The following is a 10,000-nucleotide window of genomic DNA, read 5'->3' on the forward strand; positions in this document are numbered from 1 at the left end:
CCTGGCCCCGATCGTCTCGGTTCGTCCGCCCCACCGCCCGGCGCTGCTTGCGGCCGGCACCCACGGGTAACCCGGCCCGAGGCCCACACCGGCGCCTGGCGTGCTTTAGGACACCTGAGGGCTCGCGGGGCCGCGCGGCCGTCACACAGCCCGGTTCGGTAAAGAAGCCCGAGGAACCCCAACCGAGCAGGTAGCGGGATGGGGGGGGGTGCGGGGTGACACGGGGAGGCACGCGCCCCGCCGCTTCCACCACCGCCGTCTCTTTGCTCGTCACGGTCCGCGCCGCTCGGAGGGAAGGGGACAACACCTCGCACGAGACGGGAAGCGACATTGGAAAGGAGACCGCCCGGCCCGAACACCGGAGCCCCGCCGTGGCTCCCTATGACGGGGAGTACGGAAGACCCGGCCCGCCGGGGGCCCTCTCCGACGCCACCCGAAAAGCCTCATCGATCAGGAAAGGGAAGGGGAACGGAGGAGAAGCGGAGGCCCCACGGCCACGGTTCCTGGGACAGCGACGGCCGCACGCGCCGGCCCCCGAACCCCGAACCTCGGGCAGGGCTGGGCAGCACAGGCGCGGGGCCCTGCGTGCGAGCGAGCGAGCGGGCAGCGTCGACAGCAGAAGCCCAACGCGGCTTGGCCACCGGCAGAGCCGGACTGCCGTAGAGGCTTCTCTGCAACGTGCCCGCGGATGGCTGCTGTTAACGGGCGTGGGGAGGGGGGGGGAGCCACGGCAGGCTCCACTCCCAAACCCCGGCCCTACAAGCGTTCGAGTGCCGGAGACCGCCGCCCGTCTCGGCCCGGCCCTGGAGAAACCCCTCTTGGAGCCCTCGCTCCAGTCGGCAACGGCCACCGGAGCCTGCGGGCAAGCAGCGGCTTCGCGCGGCTTCTGGCAGTCGGAAGCGCCGTGCGCGATAGGTAGGAGGCAGAACGGCCACGGCCAGGGTCGCCGGGCAACGCCCGAGTCTGCCGGCTGAGCCGCGGGTGACAAGCGTTCGAGTGCCGGCGACCGCCGCCGGTCTCGGCCCGGCCCTGGAGAAACCCCTCTTGGAGCCCTCGCTCCAGTCGGCAACGGCCACCGGAGCCTGCGGGCAAGCAGCGGCTTCGCGCGGCTTCTGGCAGTCGGAAGCGCCGTGCGCGATAGGTAGGAGGCAGAACGGCCACGGCCAGGGCCGCCGGGCAACGCCCGAGTCTGCCGGCTGAGCCGCGGGTGACAAGCGTTCGAGTGCCGGCGACCGCCGCCGGTCTCGGCCCGGCCCTGGAGAAACCCCTCTTGGAGCCCTCGCTCCAGTCGGCAACGGCCACCGGAGCCTGCGGGCAAGCAGCGGCTTCGCGCGGCTTCTGGCAGTCGGAAGCGCCGTGCGCGATAGGTAGGAGGCAGAACGGCCACGGCCAGGGCCGCCGGGCAACGCCCGAGTCTGCCGGCTGAGCCGCGGGTGACAAGCGTTCGAGTGCCGGCGACCGCCGCCGGTCTCGGCCCGGCCCTGGAGAAACCCCTCTTGGAGCCCTCGCTCCAGTCGGCAACGGCCACCGGAGCCTGCGGGCAAGCAGCGGCTTCGCGCGGCTTCTGGCAGTCGGAAGCGCCGTGCGCGATAGGTAGGAGGCAGAACGGCCACGGCCAGGGCCGCCGGGCAACGCCCGAGTCTGCCCGCTGAGCCGCGGCTGACAAGCGTTCGAGTGCCGGCGACCGCCGCCGGTCTCGGCCCGGCCCTGGAGAAACCCCTCTTGGAGCCCTCGCTCCAGTCGGCAACGGCCACCGGAGCCTGCGGGCAAGCAGCGGCTTCGCGCGGCTTCTGGCAGTCGGAAGCGCCGTGCGCGATAGGTAGGAGGCAGAACGGCCACGGCCAGGGCCGCCGGGCAACGCCCGAGTCTGCCGGCTGAGCCGCGGGTGACAAGCGTTCGAGTGCCGGCGACCGCCGCCCGTCTCGGCCCGGCCCTGGAGAAACCCCTCTTGGAGCCCTCGCTCCAGTCGGCAACGGCCACCGGAGCCTGCGGGCAAGCAGCGGCTTCGCGCGGCTTCTGGCAGTCGGAAGCGCCGTGCGCGATAGGTAGGAGGCAGAACGGCCACGGCCACAGCCGCCGTGCAACGCCCGAGTCTGCCGGCTGAACCGCGAGTAGCTGCAGCGGTTCGATGGCGCTGGTCCGCGAGCGCCAGCCCTCTGCCCTAGTATACGGACAGCGAGGTCCCCGGCCCCGGCGGGCTCGAAGAGAACCGTCTTCCCCCAGCGGGGAGGCGCGCGAGCGCCGCCGACTCTTACCATGACGTAACTGGAGGCAGCGCAAAGCAGCGACCCCTTCGGCAGCTCCGAAGAAGAACCGGGCAAGACGTCTACCTGCCAGAACCGCGGTGGAGCCAAAGTCCCGCCGGAGCGAGGTAGACGAGGCATCCCTTTCCGCCGGCAGCTCCGGCGGCCACATCGGGCACACCGGACCCGGCGGACGGTAAAACGGGTAGACCTGGCCTCCCTGCCGGCAGAACGGGTAGACGAGGCCTCCCTGCCTGGAACCGGGTAGACCTGGCATCCCTGCCGGAAGCGGGTAGACCTGGCATCCCTGCCGGTAAAACGGGTAGACCTGGCCTCCCTGCCGGCAGAACGGGTAGACGAGGCCTCCCTGCCTGGAACCGGGTAGACCTGGCATCCCTGCCGGAAGCGGGTAGACCTGGCATCCCTGCCGGTAAAACGGGTAGACCTGGCCTCCCTGACGGCAGAACGGGTAGACGAGGCCTCCCTGCCTGGAACCGGGTAGACCTGGCATCCCTGCCGGAAGCGGGTAGACCTGGCATCCCTGCCGGCAAAACGGGTAGACCTGGTCTCCCTGCCGCCAAAACGGGTAGACCTGGCCTCCCTGCAGGTAAAACGGGTAGACCTGGCCTCCCTGCCGGCAGAACGGGTAGACCTGGCCTCCCTGCCGCCAGAACGGGTAGACCTGGCATCCCTGCCGGCAAAACGGGTAGACCTGGTCTCCCTGCCGGTAAAACGGGTAGACCTGTTCTCCCTGCCGGCAAAACGGGTAGACCTGGCCTCCCTGCCGGCAGAACGGGTAGACCTGGCCTCCCTGCCGCCAGAACGGGTAGACCTGGCATCCCTGCCGGCAAAACGGGTAGACCTGGTCTCCCTGCCGGTAAAACGGGTAGACCTGGTCTCCCTGCAGGTAAAACGGGTAGACCTGTTATCCCTGCCGGCAAAACGGGTAGACCTGGCATCCCTGCCGGTAAAACGGGTAGACCTGGTCTCCCTGCCGGCAAAAAGGGTAGACCTGTTCTCCCTGCCGCCAGAACGGGTAGACCTGGCCTCCCTGCCGGTAAAATGGGTAGACCTGGTCTCCGTGCAGGTAAAACGGGTAGACCTGGTATCCCTGCCGGCAGAACGGGTAGACCTGGTCTCCCTGCCGCCAGAACGGGTAGACCTGGCATCCCTGCCGGCAAAACGGGTAGACCTGGTCTCCCTGCCGGTAAAACGGGTAGACATGGCCTCCCTGCAGGTAAAACGGGTAGACCTGTTCTCCCTGCCGGCAAAACGGGTAGACCTGGCATCCCTGCCGGCAAAACGGGTAGACCTGGTCTCCCTGCCGGTAAATGGGTAGACCTGGTCTCCCTGCCGCTAGAACGGGTAGACCTGGCCTCCCTGCCGGCAACATGGGTAGACCTGGCCTCCCTGCCGGTAAAACGGGTAGACCTGGCATCCCTGCAGGTAAAACGGGTAGACCTGGCATCCCTGCCGGCAAAACGGGTAGACCTGTTCTCCCTGCAGGTAAAACGGGTAGACCTGTTCTCCCTGCCGCCAGAACGGGTAGACCTGGCATCCCTGCCGGCAAAACGGGTAGACCTGGCATCCCTGCCGGTAAATGGGTAGACCTGGCATCCCTGCCGGAAAAACGGGTAGACCTGGCATCCCTGCCGGCAATACGGGTAGACCTGGTCTCCCTGCCGCTAGAACGGGTAGACCTGGCATCCCTGCCGGTAAAACAGGTAGACCTGGCCTCCCTGCCGCCAGAACGGGTAGACCTGGCATCCCTGCCGGTAAAACGGGTAGACCTGGCCTCCCTGCCGGCAGAACGGGTAGACCTGGTCTCCCTGCAGGTAAAACGGGTAGACCTGGCCTCCCTGCCGGCAGAACGGGTAGACCTGGCCTCCCTGCCGGCAGAAGGGGTAGACCTGTCCTCCCTGCGGACAGAGCGGGTCGCCCGTGCTGGAGGCCCGTATGCAGGGGTGCCTGCACGGGGTGGGAAGGGGCGGCGGCGGGCTGCCTGTGCTCTCTCAGCCGGGGCGGCGGTGGGGGGGCTTGCGGGGGGTGGCTTGGGGCGGCAGGCCGGTCCTGCCGGAGGCCCGTATGCAGGGGTGCCTGCACAGGGTGGGTGGGCCGGCGGCGGGCTGCCTGTGCTCTCTCAGCCGGGGCGGCGGTGGGGGGGCTTGCGGGGGGTGGCTGGGGTCGGCAGGCCGGCCCTGCCGGAGGCCCGTATGCAGGGGTGCCTGCACGGGGTGGGAAGGGGCGGCGGCGGGCTGCCTGTGCTCTCTCAGCCGGGGCGGCGGTGGGGGGGCCTGTGGCGGGTGGCTGGGGGCGGCAGGCCGGCCCTGCCGGAGGCCCGTATGCAGGGGTGCCTGCACGGGGTGGGAAGGGCCGGCGGCGGGCTGCCTGTGCTGTTTCAGTCGGGGCGGCGGTGGGGGGGCTTGCGGGGGGTGGCTGGGGTCGGCAGGCCCGCCCTGCCGGAGGCCCGTATGCAGGGGTGCCTGCACGGGGTGGGTGGGCCTGCGGCGGGCTGCCTGTGCTCTCTGAGCCGGGGCGGCGGTGGGGGGGGCTTGCGGGGGGTGGCTGGGGGCGGCAGGCCGGCCCTGCCGGAGGCCCGTATGCAGGGGTGCCTGCACGGGGTGGGAAGGGGCGGCGGCGGGGTGCCTGTGCTCTCTGAGCCGGGGCGGCGGTGGGGGGGCTTGCGGGGGGTGGCTGGGGGCGGCAGGCCGGCCCTGCCGGAGGCCCGTATGCAGGGGTGCCTGCACGGGGTGGGAAGGGCCGGCGGCGGGCTGCCTGTGCTCTCTCAGCCGGGGCGGCGGTGGGGGGGCCTGCGGCGGGTGGCTGGGGGCGGCAGGCCGGCCCTGCCGGAGGCCCGTATGCAGGGGTGCCTGCACGGGGTGGGAAGGGCCGGCGGCGGGCTGCCTGTGCTCTCTCAGCCGGGGCGGCGGTGGGGGGGGTTGCGGGGGGTGGCTGGGGTCGGCAGGCCGGCCCTGCCGGAGGCCCGTATGCAGGGGTGCCTGCACGGGGTGGGAAGGGCCGGCGGCGGGCTGCCTGTGCTCTCTCAGCCGGGGCGGCGGTGGGGGGGGTTGCGGGGGGTGGCTGGGGTCGGCAGGCCGGCCCTGCCGGAGGCCCGTATGCAGGGGTGCCTGCACGGGGTGGGTGGGCCTGCGGCGGGCTGCCTGTGCTCTCTGAGCCGGGGCGGCGGTGGGGGGGGCTTGCGGGGGGTGGCTGGGGGCGGCAGGCCGGCCCTGCCGGAGGCCCGTATGCAGGGGTGCCTGCACGGGGTGGGAAGGGGCGGCGGCGGGTTGCCTGTGCTCTCTCAGCCGGGGCGGCGGTGGGGGGGCTTGCGGGGGGTGGCTGGGGGCGGCAGGCCGGCCCTGCCGGAGGCCCGTATGCAGGGGTGCCTGCACGGGGTGGGAAGGGCCGGCGGCGGGCTGCCTGTGCTGTCTCAGTCGGGGCGGCGGTGGGGGGGGTTGCGGGGGGTGGCTGGGGTCGGCAGGCCGGCCCTGCCGGAGGCCCGTATGCAGGGGTGCCTGCACGGGGTGGGTGGGCCTGCGGCGGGCTGCCTGTGCTCTCTGAGCCGGGGCGGCGGTGGGGGGGGCTTGCGGGGGGTGGCTGGGGTCGGCAGGCCGGCCCTGCCGGAGGCCCGTATGCAGGGGTGCCTGCACGGGGTGGGAAGGGCCGGCGGCGGGCTGCCTGTGCTGTCTCAGTCGGGGCGGCGGTGGGGGGGGTTGCGGGGGGTGGCTGGGGTCGGCAGGCCGGCCCTGCCGGAGGCCCGTATGCAGGGGTGCCTGCACGGGGTGGGTGGGCCTGCGGCGGGCTGCCTGTGCTCTCTGAGCCGGGGCGGCGGTGGGGGGGGCTTGCGGGGGGTGGCTGGGGGCGGCAGGCCGGCCCTGCCGGAGGCCCGTATGCAGGGGTGCCTGCACGGGGTGGGAAGGGCCGGCGGCGGGCTGCCTGTGCTGTCTCAGTCGGGGCGGCGGTGGGGGGGCTTGCGGGGGGTGGCTGGGGTCGGCAGGCCGGCCCTGCCGGAGGCCCGTATGCAGGGGTGCCTGCACGGGGTGGGTGGGCCGGCGGCGGGCTGCCTGTGCTCTCTGAGCCGGGGCGGCGGTGGGGGGGGCTTGCGGGGGGTGGCTGGGGGCGGCAGGCCGGCCCTGCCGGAGGCCCGTATGCAGGGGTGCCTGCACGGGGTGGGAAGGGCCGGCGGCGGGCTGCCTGTGCTCTCTCAGCCGGGGCGGCGGTGGGGGGGCCTGTGGCGGGTGGCTGGGGGCGGCAGGCCGGCCCTGCCGGAGGCCCGTATGCAGGGGTGCCTGCACGGGGTGGGAAGGGCCGGCGGCGGGCTGCCTGTGCTCTCTCAGCCGGGGCGGCGGTGGGGGGGGTTGCGGGGGGTGGCTGGGGTCGGCAGGCCGGCCCTGCCGGAGGCCCGTATGCAGGGGTGCCTGCACGGGGTGGGAAGGGCCGGCGGCGGGCTGCCTGTGCTCTCTCAGCCGGGGCGGCGGTGGGGGGGCTTGCGGGGGGTGGCTGGGGTCGGCAGGCCGGCCCTGCCGGAGGCCCGTATGCAGGGGTGCCTGCACGGGGTGGGTGGGCCTGCGGCGGGCTGCCTGTGCTCTCTGAGCCGGGGCGGCGGTGGGGGGGGCTTGCGGGGGGTGGCTGGGGGCGGCAGGCCGGCCCTGCCGGAGGCCCGTATGCAGGGGTGCCTGCACGGGGTGGGAAGGGGCGGCGGCGGGGTGCCTGTGCTCTCTCAGCCGGGGCGGCGGTGGGGGGGCTTGCGGGGGGTGGCTTGGGGCGGCAGGCCGGTCCTGCCGGAGGCCCGTATGCAGGGGTGCCTGCACGGGGTGGGTGGGCCGGCGGCGGGCTGCCTGTGCTCTCTCAGCCGGGGCGGCGGTGGGGGGGCTTGCGGGGGGTGGCTGGGGGCGGCAGGCCGGCCCTGCCGGAGGCCCGTATGCAGGGGTGCCTGCACGGGGTGGGAAGGGGCGGCGGCGGGTTGCCTGTGCTCTCTCAGCCGGGGCGGCGGTGGGGGGGCTTGCGGGGGGTGGCTGGGGGCGGCAGGCCGGTCCTGCCGGAGGCCCGTATGCAGGGGTGCCTGCACAGGGTGGGTGGGCCGGCGGCGGGCTGCCTGTGCTCTCTGAGCCGGGGCGGCGGTGGGGGGGCTTGCGGGGGGTGGCTGGGGGCGGCAGGCCGGCCCTGCCGGAGGCCCGTATGCAGGGGTGCCTGCACGGGGTGGGAAGGGGCGGCGGCGGGGTTCCTGTGCTCTCTGAGCCGGGGCGGCGGTGGGGGGGCTTGCGGGGGGTGGCTGGGGGCGGCAGGCCGGCCCTGCCGGAGGCCCGTATGCAGGGGTGCCTGCACGGGGTGGGAAGGGGCGGCGGCGGGGTTCCTGTGCTCTCTGAGCCGGGGCGGCGGTGGGGGGGCTTGCGGGGGGTGGCTGGGGGCGGCAGGCCGGCTCTGCCGGAGGCCCGTATGCAGGGGTGCCTGCACGGGGTGGGAAGGGCCGGCGGCGGGCTGCCTGTGCTCTCTCAGCCGGGGCGGCGGTGGGGGGGCTTGCGGGGGGTGGCTGGGGTCGGCAGGCCGGTCCTGCCAGAGGCCCGTATGCAGGGGTGCCTGCACGGGGTGGGAAGGGCCGGCGGCGGGCTGCCTGTGCTGTCTCAGTCGGGGCGGCGGTGGGGGGGCTTGCGGGGGGTGGCTGGGGTCGGCAGGCCGGCCCTGCCGGAGGCCCGTATGCAGGGGTGCCTGCACGGGGTGGGTGGGCCTGCGGCGGGCTGCCTGTGCTCTCTGAGTCGGGGCGGCGGTGGGGGGGGCTTGCGGGGGGTGGCTGGGGGCGGCAGGCCGGCCGTGCCGGAGGCCCGTATGCAGGGGTGCCTGCACGGGGTGGGAAGGGCCGGCGGCGGGCTGCCTGTGCTCTCTCAGCCGGGGCGGCGGTGGGGGGGGTTGCGGGGGGTGGCTGGGGTCGGCAGGCCGGCCCTGCCGGAGGCCCGTATGCAGGGGTGCCTGCACGGGGTGGGAAGGGCCGGCGGCGGGCTGCCTGTGCTCTCTCAGTCGGGGCGGCGGTGGGGGGGCTTGCGGGGGGTGGCTGGGGTCGGCAGGCCGGCCCTGCCGGAGGCCCGTATGCAGGGGTGCCTGCACGGGGTGGGTGGGCCGGCGGCGGGCTGCCTGTGCTCTCTGAGCCGGGGCGGCGGTGGGGGGGGCTTGCGGGGGGTGGCTGGGGGCGGCAGGCCGGCCCTGCCGGAGGCCCGTATGCAGGGGTGCCTGCACGGGGTGGGAAGGGCCGGCGGCGGGCTGCCTGTGCTCTCTCAGCCGGGGCGGCGGTGGGGGGGCTTGCGGGGGGGTGGCTGGGGGCGGCAGGCCGGTCCTGCCGGAGGCCCGTATGCAGGGGTGCCTGCACGGGGGTGGGTTGGGGGGGGCGGCGGGAATTTTTTGGTTTTTGTTGCTTTTTTATTTCTTTTTCCGCTTTTGAAACAGAGACGCCGCCCCGTCCTCGGGCGTTTCAGCCGAGCTGATGGAAAGCGGCGCCCCTTCCCGTCGCTTGCGGGGGGGGGTGGTGCAGGAGGGGGGAGGCGGCGCGCGCCTGAAATTCCCCTCGCCACCCCCCGTTTCCGAGACTTCGCCGTATCTAGTGGAAGGCGCTAAGCTTGGCCGGACTGTCTCGCTGAAGGCTTTCTTACTCTGCATCGGTTCTGACGGTGGGCGAGAAAAAAAAACAAAACCAAAGCAGAGCAGGGAAACAGTTACAAAAATTTCTTGAGAGCCAGCACCGGCCCGCCCATCGGCAGACGGAGCGGCGCCCGGGGTCAACGAGTGCCACCCTGCTGCTTAGCAACCGGAACCCGAGCCGGCCCGCCCCGCCCACCCGCCGGCAAGGGGCGGGCGCTTCCCCGCGGCAGAAGGGGGAGACAGAGACTGAGAGACGGGGTCGAGGAGCAGGCGGGGAGCCTTGCGCTGAGGTAGGCTGGGGACGGGGCCTCTTTTCCGAGAAGATTGAGGTTTGAGTCGGGGGGGGGGGGGGGGGGGGGGGCGGCGGCAGGGGCTGCTTGTGCGCTCTCGGCCGGGGCGGCGGTGGGGGGGTGGCGGGGTGGGGGGGGGCAGCGGAGCGGCCGTGCCGGAGGCCCGTATGCAGGGGTGCCCGCACCGGGGGGGGGGTGGGGGGGGGCGGCGGCAGGGGCTGCTTGTGCGCTCTCGGCCGGGGCGGCGGTGGGGGGGGGCTTGCGGGTGGGGGTGCGGCGGCCGGGCTGCCGTGCCGGAGGCCCGTTTGCAGGGGTGCCTGCACGGGGGGAGGTGGGGGGGGGGGGGGGCGGGGCGGCGGGAATTTTTTGGTTTTTGTTGCTTTTTTATTTTTTTTCCGCTTTTGAAACACAGACGCCGCCCCGCCTTCGGGCGTTTCAGCCGAGCTGATAGAAAGCTGCGCCCCTTCCCGTTGCTTGCGGGGGGGGTTGGTGCCGCGGAAGGGGGTGGCGGGGGGGGCGGGAACGGGACGGGGACGGGGACGGGGACGGGGACGGGGACGGGGACGGGGACGGGGACGGGTCTGGCCGACGGGTCTGGACGACAGCGCCCCCCCCACCCCGCGTCCCGGCCGGCCACCACGTCTACCCGGGACCGGGTCGGCGGGGAGGACAGGTCTACCCGGGACCGGTTCGGCGGGGAGGACAGGTCTACCCGACAGCGCCCCCCCCATCGCCCCGCGTCCCGGCCGGCCACCACGTCTACCCGGGACCGGTTCGGCGGGGAGGACAGGTCTACCAGGGACCGGTTCGGCGGGGAGGACAGGTCTACCCGACAGCGCC

Source organism: Opisthocomus hoazin, unplaced genomic scaffold (assembly GCF_030867145.1).
Source record: "Opisthocomus hoazin isolate bOpiHoa1 unplaced genomic scaffold, bOpiHoa1.hap1 HAP1_SCAFFOLD_296, whole genome shotgun sequence".
In the NCBI taxonomy this organism is placed as follows: Eukaryota; Metazoa; Chordata; class Aves; order Opisthocomiformes; family Opisthocomidae; genus Opisthocomus; species Opisthocomus hoazin.